Consider the following 20,296-nt stretch of genomic DNA (forward strand, 5'->3'; position numbering starts at 1 on the left):
TAACAGTTTTTTAATTATCCTGATCAGACTTTTATTAGAGGATTCTGCCAGACCATTTCCTTGAGGATAATATGAGGTGGAATGAACAAGTTTAATACCCATTGAATCACACATTTCCACCAATTCTTTTGCCCTGAAGGCTGCTACATTATCTGTGATTAATTTATGTGGACAACAAAATCTGCTGAAGATGTTTTCAATTAAAAACTTCATTACCACATTAGCCTTCCTGGTAGGGACTGCTTCAATCCACTTGGTAAAATAATCAGTGGTTACTAATATCCATCTATGCTGGCCACAGGAATGTGGATTGATTTCTCCAATGAAATCCAAACCCCACTGCTGAAAAAGTCCTTTTGCAAGTATTGGTTTTAAGGGTAGGGATTTCAACTGTTTTCCTCCAAATCTTTGGCACCTGTCACAAGATTTAACAACAGCAAACACATCAGAAAATAAAGTGGGCCAATAGTACCCAGCTCTGAAAATTTTATGGGCTGTAGTTTTCCAATAATGGTGCCCTCCACACACGCTATTATGAAACTGTTGCATAACTTCTTTTGAATGTTCTTTGTCCAGACACCTTAAAAATATTCCAGATGAATCCCTCCAGTACAGTAGATTTTCCATAATGCACTACTTTGCTGCTCTAAGTTTTAAAGTTTTGGCCTGACTTTGAGTAAATCCTGAAGGGATCTCTAGCTTCAGCAAGAAATTAATTATTTCAGCATACCAGTTACATGAAGCTAGATTTTTGGCCACTAACTGCTTTCTCTCTGTTTCAGCTATTTCCTCTTCTTTTGCCTGACCATTTTCTGCCATTGTGCACAAGAAATCAACACCTAAAGACCTGAAATTTTCTTCAGCCAATAACTTTGCAAGCCCCTGACCTCTGACTAGCTTGGTGGGCTTCAACTCTATATTAAATTCAATCATTTTTGCAATCCATTTTTCCCTTATTCCATCAACATCAGGTTGTGTCAAGACATCTTTAATTGCAGCAGAGGGTACATATGCAACTATATTTGAATGCAAGATATAAACTCTGAAAGCTTTTAAGGATTTGATAAGAGCATATGCATGTTTCTCAATAATATCATACCTCAGTTCAGCATCCCTCAAATTCTTGCTGAAAAATGCCTCTGGACGTTCTGAACCTTCTTCATCTGTCTGCAATAAAATTGCTGCAATGGTGTCTTCAGAGGCAAAAGAAAATATATGAAACTCCTTGCTGTAATCAGGACTTATTAAAGTGGGAGCCTCCATAATAGCTTTTTTGATGGAATCAAATGATTTTCTTGCTGCATCAGTCCATCTTACCTCTGACCCTTTTCTCAACATGGAGGTAATATGCTTCACATATTCAGCAAAATTTGGAATAAACCTCCTTACAAAATTTATTTTGCCCAAAAAAGACTGAATATCCTTCTTTGATCTAGGGACAGACAAAGTCTGTATTGCTTTGAATTTTTCCGGATCAATCTGAACACCTGCAGCAGACACAATATGTCCTAACAACTTGCCTTCATCTAAAGCAAATTGAGATTTCTTTGGATTGACTGAAATTCCAAACCTTCTGCACTTCAAGAACACTTTTTTTAAATGTTGCAAATGGTTTTGATGGCTGCTAGAGTAAATTGTTATATCATCAAGGTAGATAAGCACAAATTTCTCATTTTCTCCCACAAATGCTATATCCATAGCTCTCTGAAAGGTGGCTCCAACAATCATCAACCCAAAAAGCATTTTGGCATACATAAAAGTGCCCCAAGGAGTGGTGAATGCAGTCTTTTCTTGATCATCTGGGTGCACAACAATCTGATTAAAGCTTGAAAATCCATCCAAGAAAGACATCACTTTAGCTCCTAAGACCTTTTGTAGCAAATGCTCCATCTTTGGCAGAAGATAGTTGTCTTTCTTGGAGCATTTGTTTAGATTTTTGAAATCAACACACAATGTGATTTCTCCACTCTTCTTCCTCACCACCACTAGATTAGCTACCCATTTAGAATATCTAAGAGGAACTATGATCTTGGCAGCTAGCAACTTTTTAATTTCTTTTTCAATTAGTGGAAGAAGCATAGGATTTATTGATCTCAGCTTCTGTTTGAAAGGAATAGTCAGTGTTCCACGGGGACGCGTCCCCCAGGGTTGGGTGCACGCACCCCTCGCACCCCACGCACCCGGGACGGGGAGTCTCTTAGGGGTGCGTTTCCCCACGCACCCTTTTTGGGGAGTCTTGGGGAGACGCAAGGGGGTGCGTTTCCCCAGTGTGGGAGTCTAGACTCCCCAAGACTCCCCAAAAAGGGTGCTTCTGGGCGTCCCCCTTCAGTATGGGAGTTTAGACTCCCCAAAAAGGGTGCGCCTGGGCGTCCCCCTTTAAATTTGTCTAATAAGACTTAAAAATTCAAAATAATCAAAAATTCAAAACTCAAAACCATTAAATTTTATTTTTTTTTAAACTAAATAACTAAAACTTAAAAGTCTAAAAAAAAAATTAAAATTAAAACTAAATAACTAAAACTTAAAAGCCTAAACCTTAAAGTTAAAAGCTCATTTCATTTCAACCCAAAGTCATTTCCATTTCACTCTTAACCATTTTTGAGTTTGAACTTTGAAACTTTGAGTTATATAGATTTAGTGTTCAAACTTTGAAAATATACTAGTATGTTTTGCTTTCCATTTAGATTCTAGAATGATGGATGATGAATTTAGTTTTTAAATCAATGTAGATTGTAGAATGATGAACCATTGAATGATGAATGATATCAATCAATGTATTTGAATATTTTATTATTGATTTTTATTTTTGTTTTTCGAATCTCATGGTATGTATGAATAATAATTAATTCAATAATGAGACTTGTCACTTGCGTATGTCATATGAATGATGTATGTATCAAAATGAATGATGAGGATGGATCAATGATTCAAATTTCAATTGTCTATTTAATATTTTTATGCTTTCATTATTGAATAGTGAACAATGAATATGAACTTGAATTATATATATATATATATATATATATATATATATACCTCGACGACTCCCCGCACCCCCGAAATTTCCCTAAAATTTGAGGGTACTCCCACACGTCCCCCCTGTGCGTCTCCCCGCACCCGCGTCTCCCCGCACCGGAGTCTTGGTGGAACATTGGGAATAGTGTCTTTCTCCAGAGGGATTTTATGCTGAATTATGCTCTTATCATAAGTTTTCAGGTCACTATACTCCCAGGCAAACACATCAGAAAACTGCCTCATTAAATTGCAGTATTCAGTGCCTTGATCAGCTGACAAATGAGTGGACAGATTTACATATCTAGGCTGACCTAGACTTCCTATATCATACTTACAAACTGCAGATTGGTCTTCTTTTTGGGCAGCCTTGTAAGGCACATCCTTCTGGTCAAACAGTCTTTCAAGAGGAATTAGACCCTTTGGAATATGATTGCTGGGAAGCTGAACAATGTTGTTTTTACCAATTTTATTTCTAAGCTGGAATTGGGGGTTTTCTTCCAAGGCTTCATTATCTTGGTCAATTTGCATTTCGGAAAATTCACCAAGGATTTGAAGGAACCTATTTATCTCATCATCATCATTAAAAACTTTCCAATGCTGGACATTATCAGGCAAGGAAGGTTTGTACTTCATTTGGACTTCATAAACTAGCTTGGGAGGCATGGGAGGTATAAATAGACTAGCAGACACAGCAAGGGAATCAGCAAGCCGATTTTGGGCTATAGGAATATATGAAATACAAAAATAATCAAAAGAATCTCTGACTCTCCATACCTCATCTCTGTATGCTTTCAGCCTTGGGTGTTTTGCCTGAAATGTCTTATTTACTTGTTGTATGATCAAATCAGCATCTCCAAACACTTTCAGATGCTTGATTCCTCTGTCCTTTGCTGCGTTAAGGCCCAATAGCAGAGCTTCATATTCTATTTTGTTGTTTGTGACTTGAAAAACAAGCTTAAAAGACAGTTGAATGCTTTCTTGTTGTGGAGATACTAGCACCACCCCTGCTCCTGCAGTCTCCCTGGAACATGCTCCATCAAAGAACATCTCCCAAACCTGACTTCCTTGCTCTTCCTCAGCCTGAACTGTTGGTTTCCAGAGCTGAATTGAGGCCTTCTGAGTTTCTTCTATTTGGAGAATACATGCTCCAAAATCAGTGTCCACTGCATAATGGGATGATTTGTAGGATTCTTCTCATCACTAATGATGTATGCCAGCTGTGCTTCTCTGTACAATCTCCTGCTTTCCCCTCCAAAAACTGGGACAGTTGCATAAGATAAATCATTCTGTAATATCCCACCTAGTCTCTTAATCCACCCTCTAGATAGCAATTGGCCAAATTTAGGAGGGACATCTGCTACCACAATATCCATCATCATACTCTTCATGGGCAGCTGAGTTAGGGTAATGGCCAGATCTTTAATCAATCCAAGACATTTCACCTTCCTTGAATCAAAAGAAAATAAATCATGATAGGGTCTAGTGATATGAAGGCCTAACTCTTCCATGACAGCGTTAGGCATTAAATTGTGGCTGGCCCCTGTATCTAGCAGGCAATTATGGAGGATTTTGTCATGAATGGTCGATGAGACATAAAAAGATGGAGAATTATTATCAGCAGGTTCAATCATAGGACTGAACATAATGGCAGGCTTGTCATCTTGCAAATTGACAAAGTTAATGGAGGTTTGTGTGGTTTCTAGCTCAAGGGCTTCAAGGATAGGCTTTCTAAATACTTCACTCCTCACCAACTCAACCAGAGGCACAAATATTTTCAATTTCTAAACTTCTGACTCAAAGCTGAAAGAAGAAGATGACTTATCAGAACTTTTTACCTCTTGAACTGGAGCTTTGAGGATGACTGGATCAGCTGCTAGTCTTCTCTGCTTAATATTTTGTGGCTCTGTTTGGACAACAGCTCTTTGGGCAGGATTCTCTTCGACATTTTTTGCATTTGATCTCAGGTTATACCTCTGCTGCTGTTCAGCTTGTAGGACAGCTTCTCTATCCCATTCTTGATTGTCTTGTTCCTGCAACAAAGACTCTTCATAAGCGGCGAAAGTCAAAAATGCGGCACTGCCTTTATCTTCCATGCAGTGAATTTCATCCTCATCTTCTTCAAGTTGTTCCTCTTCCATGACTACATTTTGGAAATGAGCTTTAACTTTCTGATCTTCTTTTGAATCTTCACCCCTCTGCATTATTTGTAACTGCTCATTTACTCTTTGAATGGATTGGGGTTTCTTGGAGCAAATGTGTTCTGCTGCCTTGTTTTCCCTGAGTTCTGCTCAACTTTCAGCTTAGAAATTTCAGCAGCCAATGACTCTATCATCTTAGTCATTTTGTCTAATTTAGGCTCTGAAGATGATGTAGAAGAAGTAGAAGCCTGACCTCTCTGCCTCCTTCTATCAACTTGATTTTTTAACTTTTCTGCAGCCATAATATTAGACTCTACTTCTAGTGCTGCATCCTGCAAGTCTGCTAGAGTGGCACATCTCCTTTCCCTCAACAACAAGCAGAAATCAGAGTCAAAAGCATTGGCGTAAGTGAGTTTGGCAGAGGTAGGAGTAGGCTTTACCTCAGCTGGTATCTTACTATACATTCGATTGAATCTTTTATTGAAATCAGGCAAAGATTCACCATTTTCCCTCTTCAAATTACCAAAATCAATATGATAATACAACAAGTCTTTTTTATCTCCTCATTGCTTCAAAAACATCATCTAATGCTTCAATATCTGTTATAGATCTCTAGGGTAAATCTCTAAACCACTCCCTAGCCTCTCCATCAAGGCTCTGGACAAAAACTCTCATCCACACATCATTTTCACTTATATCTAAATTATCAGCATAACTGTAAAAAGCTTCAAGATGTTCTTCTGCTGTTACTCCCTCTGTACCAGTGAATTTAGGCATATATTTCTGATATTCTCCCACAGGCATAGGATTTAAAGGCACAGGCAATACCAATGGTCCATATCTGGCAACTACAATTCTTCTATCCTCGTAAGTGCTTGTTGTCCTACCATGATTGGAATATTTGGAAGAATACTAGCAGCTTGAATGGTAGGGAGTAATGTGATGGATGGCAGAGATAAAGGGATGTTTTGGACTAAATGGAAAGCTTTCTTTGGACGGAGATTCAAAGGGAAACTAACTAAACAAGGGGCTGAATTAATCTCTGAAAGAATTTCATTATTAATAGTGTCGATTTCTAAATCTTCAAACTGTAAATCTTCAGCAATAACTTTATCTTTTAGAGATGAATAAGATTTGTTAGGCTTACCTGATCTTGATGCCCCTTTCTGTGAAGCTTTCTTCGATTTAATAGTCCTCTCAGGTTCAGGCACTGGTTCAGCTGGTAATTTCTAAGGATTTCTTCGAGTGTGTCTCACAAACTGAGCGAAAACTTCAATGTGGAGTCACCAAAGGATGGTCTTCCTCCAATGGAGTCGCCAAATAGATTATTAAAACCAAAAACTGTGTTGAAACCTTGTCTATCATCAAATCTTGAAGCTGTGTCGTTCTCCCAGGGACGCTGAGCTTCAATTATCCTCTCCCCGGCAACGGCGCCAATTAATGTTATCACCCCAAGAAACTCTCCTAGGTTGTATATCAGAGATGCTTGGGAACATTACAAACTCAACAAAAAGTTGGATAAATGGTGGATGAATGAAAGAAATGCTGCATATTCAAGCGAGATAACCACTTCTACTATGCTTAACCCCAGACATGAGTGAACACCCCCAGACTACAAGGCTTTTAACCACCAATTAGTCACAGTTTTAAAGAAAATGTGATGATGGAGAACACTGATCACACCAGCAGATGCACAGGACCCTGTGATGGCCAGTTGCAACCAGTTAAAAGGTCTGTAAATTTGCTTTCAAATACACAGATAGGATGATAGCTCTCTGGCATTAAAATAAAAGAAACCTGCAAACAAATTCAATGATACGTGCTAAATCCTAACACAGGTGGGATGACAGCCCCTCTAATGCTAAACATTAACAGTACATGAATAAATGCAAAACAGGCATAGCCTGGAACAAGAAGAAGAAGTGGACAGTGAGCAATTAACAGCAAAAGAAACTTGCATTAGCTGAAAATGAAGACCAGACGTTGCAAGTATCACAACAGTTACAATCTCCAAAAGTTGAACGTTACAGCAAAATAACACTCATCAACCTGATTACATCTTTTTTCTGAGTATATATAGAATTTGTTTACAAAAACACTCGGATGAATTCCACGAGGGGTCATAATGGACCACCCACTCATATTAACTCTTCTGATAATTTTTCTGCTACAATCTGATGGTCTTAATGAATAAATCGACCTTTTTTCTGCTCTGTTGTCCTTTTCTGAGCATATGGAATGTAATGTGTACAAGGCTCCATGAGTGATTAATACCTTGATCTGCTCGAAGCTGTCCTTCTTGTCCTTGACCATGCTGTCTTTGAATGTGGCAGCTGAAAATATTAAACTACGCAAAGTATTAAACATGGGCTCCTTTCTCCTTCAGGTGCGCAAGACTGCTCAAAACACAAAAATTGCATTAAAACTTTCGAGAGGCGATGGAAGACACAGAGGAAACATCAGCCATCGGATCGCGAAAATGAACAGTGCAGATTGGATTTAGGGAGCTACCGGGCGTAGACAAGAATGGATGAACGAAGCTCCACCGTCGAATCGCAAAAATCAACAGCGTAGATCGTTTAATGAGGGATATAGGGAGATTACAAAATCGGGATAGACGAGAGCCGTCAGATCAAGGCGCGATTGACCAACGACCATCGCACGAGGAAGATGCGCACAAGTTAGCAAGCGGGGGACCGTACCGGAAGGGCGGAAAGCGGTTTCCCCGCACCACCTACCGGGGATGGGTGGTTTACGTACATGGAGGAGCGATGCAATGAAATAGCGCCGTGTGGCAGGTGGGAAACTGCTTCCCCGTGGGATAACAGTCGACCGGTTTATGGGAGCAGGGGCTGCGATAACTGTTAGATCTCTGCGGGTAATCGGACGGCCCAGAATTAACATGTATATTGGTTGATATGACAGGTGATGTGATAGGTAAGGGCCCACCAATAAGTTATGTTTTTATTGTATACGTGTGGTTATGAGAATAATAGCATATGGGTTTTGAAATTAAGCAAATAAAGGTTTTAACCAAACAATGAGACTTACACGGGGTTTTGAAGTGTTTGAACAGAAAACAAGCGGGAGCCGGGGAAAAAGAGTTTATGCGGGGTTTTGAGGCAAAAACCGGGATAAAGGAGTTTAAAGGAGAATAAGGGGAATTTAAGGGGAAGCATGAAACAGAGGTGGGAGTTATAAAGAGAAAAGGGAAAATTAAGGAGAATGATAAAGTAAACTGCTGCAAACTCTTTTCCACCAAAATCAGTATTGCCCAACACCTATTTTTATCCATCAAATGTTGCACACTGTATCAGAGCTAACAAATCCCACTATTGTTATTGTTGTGCCCTTGCATTATTATTGTTATGTCCGCTTTCATTACATTATGACCCCTTAGACTCCTATATAAAAAAAAGAGGTCTTCTCATTTTTATCATCCAAGAATTGTTCATATATGTAATGTAAAGGAGGTTGCCCCCTCAAAGAGGCTGATTTTAAAGTCATTGATCTAGCTTTTCTATCTTTTTCGTAGCTGGTTTCATAACATTTCGTATCAGAGCTTTGGATTCTAGGGTTTCCCTACTCCAAACAGGTCATCGTGAAATTTTAACTATAACTTTTTTTCTACAAAGTTGTATGCTAAAAACAAAACCCGTTTGAGCAGAAATTGTTCGAAACCTCGTGTCTAGATTTCAGATTTTGTCTCGCTATATTTTCGTAGATATGATCTGAGGAAGTTAGGGTTTTTGCAAGCTCCAGAATTCCATAGCAAACAGGTCATCATGGAATTTTCGCCATAATTATGTTTCTACAAAGGTTTAGACTCTGAACGTAAAACAGATTTGATCCGAAATCTTGATGAAGCTCGGGCCTGAATTTCAGATCTTGTTTCACTATCGTTTCGTAGATATGGTCCAATACATTTAGTGTTTTTGCAGGCTCCCGAATTACATACCAAAAAGGTGATCTGGGAAAAATCATCATAACTTTCTCTCTGAGCATCGGATTAACATTTCACAATAAGTTTCAAAAAGAGGACGAACTATTGTTCTCTGTGTATCATTTTCAGGTATGAAGGTCAAAACAATGACATGTGGAATGTTGTACAAGTTAGCTCTACTGAACCAATCTATAATCAAGTCATCGTAGGAGAATCCAATATTGATCAGGATGGTGGGGTTATAAAGGGGACTCAGAGGGCTCCCACAGGAAAGCAATTTAGAATTTGAAGATCTAAAATTACAGAGTTACAGTCGTTTAAATATCGAGCTCCTAAAAGAAAGAAAAATACTGACTCGAATCAAGAAAATAGAAACACCTAGTAAGCACAATTGGATGGATGATTTGAAGAATGCGATCAAAACTAAGATAAATAGTTTTATATGTGCCATGGAAACTAATATCGATGGTATACATGGAAGATTTGAAGAAAGACATGGAAGGTTTTAAGGAAGGTGGGAGAAAGCTGCTACAAGAAAGGCCTCCTAATGATGAAAAGGTAGTAGAGGAAACTCATGATGAGAAAAAAATGTTAATCATGATTTCATAGAATCTAACATTAGATTGAAGACCCACCATATTTCAAAGATCGATATGAGGAAGTTTGATGGCAAGGATCCCATAACATGGATACTACAGATGGAGAAATATTTTGATCTACATGACGTGAAACTGTTATAAAAGGTATGTATTGCATCTTTATATTTAGAACCGAATCAATTTTTATGGTATAAAGGGATTTGTTCTCGTAAACCACTTGTCACTTGGTCAATTTTCATGGAGGAAATGATAGCACATTATGAGGATACAAAGAGCAACACCTTCTTTAGCCAATTGATAAATCTCAAACAAAAAGGTCCAATGGCAGAGCACATTGAGGACTTCCAAACATTGAATATAAGGGTAAATGATATTCTAGAGAAGTAAAGGATTGATGTCTTCATATGTACTTTAAAAGATAACATTCAACATGAGGTTCGTCTTTGGGAACTTGATTCATTGGAGAAGGCATTCAGGTTGGAAAGAAAAATTGAAAGCAAAATTACGGCAACAAGAAATCCTACCACTCACAATTATAAAGATGGAAGTGTTGTTGCTCCTAGCCTTCCACAACCTACAAAGTTAGACACCACAACAATTGGAAGAAAAAGGAGAAAACGACCTTTGTGACAGTTGTGATGGCAAATATACTAAAGGTCATAAGTGTGCTAAGAAAAAATTATTTTACATTGATTATGAAGAGGAGGAAGAAAAGAATCAAAAAACGTCAAAAGAAGAGGATATACACAAGGAATCAACCCCAGAGAAAGAAGAAATGAATCTGGAAGAAAAAGGAGAAAACGACCCTTGTGACAATTGTGATGGCAAATATACTAAAGGTCATAATTGTGCTAAGAAGAAATTATTTTACATTGATAATGAAGAGGAGGAAGAAAAGAATCAAAAAACGTCAAAAGAAGAGGATATACACAAGGAATCAACCCCAGAGAAAGAAGAAATGAATCTGGCCATATCTTGTAATGCATTGGCAGGAATTACCACTCCTCAAAATCTCAAGATAGAAGGACATATCAAGAATAAAAAGGATAACCTCACTTTCACGCAAAATCGAATGAAACAACAGGCAGATCAACATCGTAGCGAAAGAAGTTTTGATATAGGCCACTGGGTATTTTTACGAATATAACCATACAAACAAATATCCCTCAAGCAAGATAAGAAGGATAATAAATTATCACCAAAGTACTATGGTCCTTACAAGGTGTTGCAAAAGCTTCGTACTATGGCATACAAATTGGAGCTTCATGCATCTTCTAGAGTGCCCCCAGTTTTCCATGTTTCATGCTTAAAGAAGGTTGTAGGTGACAAGCTCTCAGTTAAAACAATATTGTCAGAACTTGACGAGGAAGGAAAAATCATAATGGAACCTCAAGCAGTCACGGAAACAAGAACCTGGTACGAAATAAATCAATTTCAGAGTATCTCATCAAGTGGAAAAACTTACCCGCTGAAGATTCCACATGGGAGGATGAGAATTTTATATAGAAGTATCCATAACTACTCAAGCATTGAGGACAACACTTTTTTAAGGAGAGGGACATGTTAGGTCCCAATACTACTGGTGTAACCCCTTATTGTTATTAGTGCAACCCCCTTATTATATTGTTGTTCCCATGTAGTCCCCATATTGTTATTATTGTGCCCCATAGAATCCCACCATTGTTATTGTTGTACCCTTACATTATTATTGTTATGTCAACTCTGATTATATTATGACCCCTTAGACTCCTATATATAAAAAGGAGGTCTTGTCATTTGTATCATCCAAGAATTGTTCATCTATGTAATGTAAAAGAGGTTCCCCTCTCCAAGAGGCTCATTTTGAAGTCGTTGATCTATCTTTTCTATATTTTGTGAGTTGGTTTCATAACAACATCTCACCAATAAAACTGTCATCTCATTGAAACATTTTTCCAAACACTTTGCGAGCATCCTTGACATACATTTCCATGGCTCTCAACCATGCTTTCCTGTGGCATAAAACATGCAAACCCTCGATCTCTATCACATGTTGTATTTTGTAATCGATACAACATTGTTCCATAATATCTTCATTCCACTACAGTTGTTTCATGCAGTGGTCGAATAATAGCATTATTCACGATGTCCTATGCTAGGAATTATCAAGCTTCTATAACATCATTGTGATCTTCGCCAATTTTTGTTGGGCATTGGAGCACATGCTCCCAATAAGTGTGAAAAATTGTAATTGCAACATATAATTCCTGACGATATCACTCTCTCCTTGGAGCATAAACTCCACTCCTTAACTATAAAATCCTGATAGTGTGATTGGTAGGATCCTTTTCAACAATCATTCCAATGAGACTCCCATAATGGTTTACCATAGAATATCTAAGAAGGTTCCACGCTTCCTTTTCACTATGGCTCTCCCCATGTGACCCTATCCCTAGTTGTATCTTCACCTGATCCCCTACAGTACTATCGAATAATGCATTGCTCACATTAATTTCACCTACAACCATATTGATGGGCCCATTTATCTCCTTGCCAATAATTTCATTCACTCATGGCCACCAGAGTTGACTCGAATACTACAATTCAAATGGCCCATTCTCCACTCTAGTTGTCTTTATAAATGTCTCAACTACATTGATTTTTGTCCTCTACAAGAACCTATCTTGCCTTCATTAGATTGCACTTGCTTCCAACGAAGATTTTCATAATTCCCACATCAAGTAAATGTGAAGTTCTTCTAGGCAGCGATAGATGTTTCAGAAAGTCTTGTACCTGTCATTGTGATATGAAAATGTTTAAGCTTTGAACTATACCTAACTAGTCATGCACTTTAATCTCCTTTTTTATTTACACGGCCTCCACATGGCTCTTGTCCTCTATGTTCCATAGTGAGGTAGGTTCCTTCGAATTTCTTCAACTATAACTTTCCACTCTATCCTCTACACAGATCTCTTCAAAAAATGGTTTTCCAAGTATCCTTTATGCATCAATCACACACAGGCACAATTCTTCACATTTTTCACTAGGAAAAAATAACCCTTGGCAATAGAGGTGTCCCCCTAAATCCACACTCGGATCTGATACCATCTTAAAAATTAACCAGAGAGAAAACCAAATTTACTAAGATAAACATCAACGCAACCACAAAACTCAAACACGCAATCATAACACCATGTTTACACTAGGAAAACCCCAACTCTAGGGAGTGATCCAGCTAACATAATTCCATTTTATATCTTGGCCAAAACCCTAGCCAAACCAGCCAAGTGAGCCTTCACTATTGGCATCCCCTATCCCATTACAATAGAGTCTTCACCTAGCCTTTTAAAGGCTTCATCACATAAATCCATGGGAACAAAACCATGGGAAACCAAAAAACCATGGACCCAAAACCACTATTGTTGACCTAGTCAACATTGACTCTTTCCCCAAGTCAAGTTTACCTAATAGATACTTCTTGAAACTATAGATATCTTCACCAACCATGGGGGTACCCATATACTTCATCTCTCAAGCATAAACCGATCAATTCTCAAATGAATTCAAAGAAGTCATTGTATATAATTTCCCTCCTATAAAGCCTCCATGCCTTCTCTCTCAATCTAGGGTATCCTTACAACTAATCAACAATCCAATTAGGTGTACATCATGGATTTTTAAACCTCCAGTTGGCGTCGTAAATGGGAAAACACTTTCACTTACAGGAAACTTCAATCCCTTTAAGAGGCTTCCACCATTCAAGAGTTCCTTCGTGAATTCAAGAGTTCCTTAGTGAACTCTATAGTACTTTCTTTTAGCTATTTTGAGAGAAATACTTCTTTTGAGTCTCCTCTTTGAAATGAAAGCTTCTACTCTTACACCTAATTCCACACCAACAATGACCTTCTAATTACCACAAACATTTAACTCGGATCTTTTTTTATCTAACCAGTCCTAACCAAACTCACTTGTTAAGACTCACAAAGGGCCTTTCATACCAAAAAAAACCATCCTAGTTTTCCACGGGGTTGAGGAGTCATCCTCCCCTATCTTCTTAGTCTTGACTTCATATAAGATAAGGCCTATAGAAATGATGAACTATTAACCAATACCAAGACTAACATCTAACAATCCTATTCTCTTACAAACACATGATAGGAGCATATAAGGATCCAAAAGCAAGAATATGAAGGCTATATAGCCATTAAAACCAAATTTATCATTTCATTTCATAAACAACATCGCATAGCCCATAATACTCATTCAGAAGACAAAAACATAACTAGTACAAATCATTAACATCCTTTCTTTTTCATTAATAGGATTTAGATTAGAGAGATGCATCCCACAAGGTTACTTATCTAATCTTAATTATTCGTTTAAGACCTCTAGTCCCTACAAGCATGCATAGATTATCTCACAAACCATGTTCGATTTGAACCCTTCGAGATTTTTTTATGGAAATATTTGTAGAATATCAAAGTAGCTTCGAAACTGGTGAAATTGACAAAACAATACCCTAGGTTGCACCTATTTTTGAAATCAATTGTTAAGTACACAAAATCGAAGGAAGACTCAACTTCATCTGAGCCCACACTAGTGAAGACACTTTTCATTGTCATTGTGGAGAACTAGTAAGGAAGCACTTATCCAAAAATTAAACCAATGAACACTTTTCGTGTCAAGACATCTATAGTTTGAATTGCAACATGGTTGACAAAGTCTCCAAAAATTGCAAATGTTACCAACATTGTTGAACCAATAGAAACACCCTTTCCAATGGCGATAGTAGTGTTTTCAGCTGCATCAAGGGCATCATTCCTTTCATGGATCCTATGACTCATGCCAACCATCTCAATAATTCCACTAGCATTGTCACTTATGGGTCCAATATATACATCAATGACCAATCACTATTGCAATTTTTTTGAGCATGAACAAAGAAGCTACTGCAATGCCATACATGGAAGCCAAAGTAAAACTGATAAAAATTCTTAGAAATACTAACAAATTGTATCCCAAATCCAACCCGAATATAACTTTAGTTGCCTCTCCCACAATGCCAATGGCCATCACTACTGCATGGATGGTCTTAAAGAATGTTCCTCTCAACCTTCCCAACAAGATCAACACGTGCATATGTTGTTTTGGTGTAAATACCATCAACTATAGTGCCATAAAAGAACCTCTCCAACACCATAACAACCCTAGCACGAGGCATCCAGAGTAGGAAAACTAATAAAATTTACAATAAAAACTAAAAAATTTACAATAAGAAAGTACCCCAACATAGGAAACAAACCATAAGCAAAGGTATATGGCACACAAAGTACTATAAAAAAAAACCTTTACAAGTATTGGTGATAGAATTCGGCGAAGAGCTCATAATCCAAGTAAGCGAGAAAACCCATTTGTTTTAACTTCTAGAACTTTATTCACGAGTTGTCATCTATAAGGGTCTCCATTTAACTCAAGAATACCAATTTCATCCATATTTTGAGAAATATAAGCCGAAAATCCCAATCATGATAGAGAAGAACTACAAGAATTTCATCCATAGGAACCCGCAAAGGGACTACCACCAGCATATTGAACAAAAAATTGATCAAAACATATATCACGATGGTCCATAACATTAGAAGAATACAACCTTTCATGACCATTATATACCATTTTAAGAACTGCGTGAAAAGAACTATGAAGCTGTGAACTCTTAAATAGTCTATTAAATATCCAACTCCAGTTGCTACAACCCAGATGACATAACATTGATACTATTGAAGGCATAAAGATCATTGCACTTAATGCCATGGGTAATTGGAAGCTATGGAATTAACTGAAACGAACAGAAAATCTGATTCAAAATGACATCAACTGAAACGAACAGAAAACAATAACAATGTACCTCTGGCTGCAGCGATCCAAAGTTCAAACACACATTCGTTTAGAATTCCATCCTCCAGTCCAAAGCGAGGGAGTTGAATGAATGCACGAGAGAAATTTGATGTAAAATGAGGATCTTTAATCACCTTAGGGTTTGAAAAGACCTTTTTTGCTCTGATTTGGGTATGATGAAGTGTTGATCTCCTCTGGGATATCATATGTCCATGGTTTAAGGTTCACGCGCTAACAAGGTTTAGGGTAATTGGAAGCTATGGAATTAACTGAAACGAACAGAAAATCTGATTCAAAATGACATCAACTGAAACGAACAGAAAACAATAACAATATACCTCTGGCTGCAGCGATCCAAAGTTCAAACACACATTCGTTTAGAATTCCATACTCCAGTCCAAAGCGAGGGAGTTGAATGAATGCGCGAGAAAAACTTGATGTAAAATGAGGATCTTTAATCACCTTAGGGTTTAGGGTTTGAAAAGACCTTTTTTGCTCTGATTTGGGTATGATGAAGTGTTGATCTCCTCTGGGATATCATATGTCCATGGTTTAGGGTTCACGCGCTAAAAAAGAAAACGGGTCCATGGTTTAGGGTTCACGCGCTAAAAAAGAAAACGGGGCAATGGCAATAACGTGCGTCGGTTGCGGAATTCTCGGAATAAAAAATAATTAATCTCCTAGGTTAGATTTCCTGAATCCGCAATCCACGTAGGATGAGCATTTTTCTCCCATGGTAATAATTGCATTAATAAAATATATTTATTTTTCAATGCAAATGACAATGGCCACACTGGCAAGACTTTCTGAGTAATAGTGATGAATGACACTTTCAAAATTGAACTTACGAAGCTGTCCCGCTTTACATAAAGTTGAACTGATGTTGATAAGCACATGGAGGGCAGGGTCGAGATTCTTTTGCTTTTGGTTAAATTAAAGAAATGGCGATAAAGCTGTCGGTGAATGGCACATTCCAAATTTAATGTACCAAATTGTCTGGAGATATGCGTTGGAATTTTTAATCAATAAAAATTCATAAAAAAATATCTTTAATAAAATAGTTACGTTTAAAATTTTTATATATTTATCATAAAAAAAAACCAAAATGGTTATATAATACAGATTTTTTTTATTCATAAAAATTCTTAAAAAAAAAAAATATTTTTCAATAAGATAGTTGTTTAAAAATTTCATATATTTATCATAAAAAACCAAAATGATTATATAACACAAATGATTTATTAAATTTTGAGTTTTGGTTTGAAATCGTATGGAACACTCTATAATAAAATCTTCAAAAGTGGAAATTAAATGTTCTTGACCTATGCATGCCATAGCATTTGTATATATGAGATATGACTAAAGAGATCTAAAGGAGACTTTATGGGACATATAAGATGACCAACATAATAAAACTATTGAATGTTATCAATAAGAACTCAAAAGTAGATTAATTAATACAATTTATGTTGTGATTTACATAATTTAATACATACTATTAGATCTAAAAGATAAAATATATATTTTTCATAGTGTATTTTGGCATTGGATCATAGGATATACACTAATATTAACAAGATTGAATGCATAGTATGTGAATCTTTTAAAAATAAAAGACTAAACTTATAATAAATGGATGCTTCATTACTAGAAGAATCACCAATTCCAAAAATTGGGTTTTCAAGAAAAAGCAACAAATACAACAACAACAAAAATCTTATTTTCTTGGACAGTTTTGACACCCACCTCTCATACGAGTTGTTGAACACTCAATGAAAAGCCAAAATAATAAAATCTTATTAAGGTTTCGACAATTGCCTCGTGCAATGCAATGTTGCTTCAAAGGTCTCCAAATATATTGGTGGGCAAATTAAAAACTACATTGAATCAACTTTTGACATTCCTTCGTCAAGTTTTTGAGCTCTTTATTAAACATTAATAATATGCTTTTAAGGTTTTTGAAAGTATGACAACAGGTCACATTGGCATAGTAACACGAATCATTATTAAATATGTACTTTTTTACTATGAAATCTCCTTGATAAATTCCAATATACTCGCTCCAAAAATCTCTCTCTTGTATTTGAACAGGTTTTATTCAAATCTACAAGTTCGAAGGCCATTTGACTCGTTTTGAAGGGATTTAATGATCCAAGATCTTTTGATTATAGATGTATTAAAGAATTACACGGATAAATTACAGTGTAACCATAGAAATTTAATGTGCACATGAGAGAAGAGGAGAAACACATAAAAGCATGAAAGAAGACAAGAGACTTGATAACAAAGTTCGTCCAATTTGGACTACGTCTCCAGGCCCTGCTCAATCAATGGGGAGGCCTTCATTCATTAAGTGGCATGAGAAAGAAGAGTACAATCGACATTTACAAAAAGGAGTCTTATACCTCCAATCTAGAAAATGGCCAAAAAATGGAAAGCTCTGTTGTAGAAATTGGCATCACCATTGAGTTCATGTCGCCAAGATGTGAAAAATTGATATAAAACTTTCCCAATTCTGACATTGGACCAAAACTAACCCCCTGGAAAATGTGCTCAGGCAAAGTTCCGCCCCCTGTCAAAGCCCTGCTCACAGTTTTGCCTCCTGCAAATCATATGTCTCGAAATACGTGTGCGCTCTCTTCCCCCAGGCGCACTGTGCAAAAGTCTTGATATAATGTTTGGTGGGAAAATCAACCAAGGAAGGTCGTTGGGCACATTGGCAAACAAGGAAACTCATTGAGGGGGGTCAGGGGATCAAATCCCGCCCCTCCCTTTTTTAATGCATAACAGTTATAGTTTATTTAAATGGGAGGAGGGTCCGCCGGTATGGTGGCCCGCTCCCCTAAACCTTCGTCGTTGCCTCCGTATAAGTTGAGTGTAGTGTGTAATCAAAGGTGGGTCCGCCGATCCCAGTGTCCCGCTCCCCCAAATCTCCGGCGGTTTGAATGTGAGGTGGAGGGGCAGCGAGGTTGACAGCCTGCGCCCCCACCATATGCGTATTTTTTTGTTGGTGGACTCCGGGGGGTGGCGGGGTCATGGCTGCCCACCCCATTTAATATCATTTTTGTTATGGAGGTTCCAGGGGCGGCGGGGTCATGGTCGTCCGCCCCATATTTGTTTATATTTTTTATTTAAAAAAAAATAACCACCACCCACTTAGGAATTTTCCAAAACCTTAGGCGATATTAGACAAATTAACAGACCCACAATTTCACCCAGAAAATTGGCCGATTCAGATGCTAGATTCTTGCCAAATTGTGCCCTCCTTAAGCCTGTCACATGGGTAAGTCAACCCCAAACTTTGACTACCTCTATCTTCTTCATACGGAATCAGATTGGAGTGTCGTTCGTGCCATTGGAATCAGGGCGACGATGTCAAGGTAATCGAATTTCTGCCACTTTATTTTGAGCCTTTTTCATGCCACTAGTGTCTGGATATCTACTTGGATCAATCTGATAATTATTCTTTCAATTTTTCTTGCCAACCTAAATGCCTTGTCCAATGAATCAGGTTCGCAAAGGCGAACCTCATGTTGGATGTTATCCTTTAAAGTCCCTATGAACACTTCAATCATATGCTCCTCTGAAGTATCTTTTACCCTTATATTCAATTTTTGGAAGTCCTCAATGTGCTCCATCATTGAACCCTTTTGTTTGAGATTTATCAATTAGCTAAAAAAAATGTTGCTTTTTGTATCCTCATAATGCGCTATCATTTCATCCATAAAAATAGCCCAAGTGACAATTTGTTTACGAGAGCAAAGCCATCGATACCATACAAACTGATTTGGTTCCAAATATAAGGTTGCAATGTGTACCTTTTGTGTGTTTTGAACATTATGGAGATCGAAAAATTGCTCCATCTGTAGTATCCATGTTGCGGGATCCTTGCCATCAAACTTCCTCATATCGATCTTTGGAACATGGTGTTTCTTCAATCCAACGTTAGAGTCTATGAAATCATGATTAACATTTATTTTATTCTCATCATGAGTTTCCTTTACTACCTTTGTGCCATTAGTAAGCATTTCTTGTAGAAATTTTGTCAAATCTTCCATCTTAGCTTTCACACCTTTCTTTAAGTCATCCATCTTAGCTTCCACGCCATCCATCTTAGCTTCTACGCCTTTCTTTAAACCATCCATCTTAGCTTCCACGCCATACAACTTAGCTTCTACATCTTTCTTTAAACCATCCATCTTAGCTTTTGTCACTTTTTGTGCGAGTGAAATTTGTTGCACTTGTTCTCGTAATTTTGATATATCATGTTGCATTTCTTCCTCTTCTTCATGAGTCATGCTAGAGATTTCAAGAAGTTTCTTACTAGGTGTTTCCATTTTTTTCTTTGGGGCATCAATTACTGATAATAATTATTCACTATGCCCTTTGAATTCCTTCAAACTAATTTTTCAAACCAAACTTATGCAAAAATTTAAAAAAACTACACACCTTTTTTCACTTTGTAGGAGCTCAATATTGAACGACTATAACTCTGTAATTTTGGATCTCCAAGGTCTGAAATTGTGACCTGCAGTATCACTCTATGCCCTCTTTCTAATGTCACCAGTTTGATCGAAATTGGATTCTCCAAGAAAGAGTTATTCCCCACCTCCCAAGATGACCTGCTTATATACCTATTCAGTAGAGCAAACATGTACGAAGTTCCACGTGTTACTGTTTCGACCTTTGAACCTAAAAACAATATACAAAAACGTACAGTCTGTCCT

General features: G+C 37.5%; 1 protein-coding gene across 7 annotated transcripts in view; it reads right to left on the reverse strand.

Moving 5' to 3' along the window:
* Window positions 1-16,183, reverse strand: part of LOC149227305 (uncharacterized) — a 68,667-nt gene extending 52,484 nt beyond the window's left edge. For 2 of the 7 annotated variants that reach the window (XM_089377750.1, XM_089377747.1), the window contains exons 1-2: window positions 15,908-16,177; window positions 15,580-15,763 (exon numbers count right to left, since the gene is read on the reverse strand). The gene's annotated coding sequence lies outside the window, so the exon portion shown is untranslated. Of the gene's footprint in view, window positions 1-15,579; window positions 15,857-15,907 lie in introns of all 7 variants that reach the window. The other 5 variants (XR_016247775.1, XM_089377751.1, XM_089377749.1 and 2 more) reach the window with 5 other exon arrangements.
* Between the last annotated feature and the right edge of the window lie 4,113 nt (window positions 16,184-20,296).

The sequence above is a fragment of the Pinus tabuliformis genome, chromosome J (genome assembly GCF_031772625.1).
Source record: "Pinus tabuliformis cultivar Carrire ecotype Pingquan chromosome J, CPIR1, whole genome shotgun sequence".
Classification (NCBI taxonomy): Eukaryota; Viridiplantae; Streptophyta; class Pinopsida; order Pinales; family Pinaceae; genus Pinus; species Pinus tabuliformis.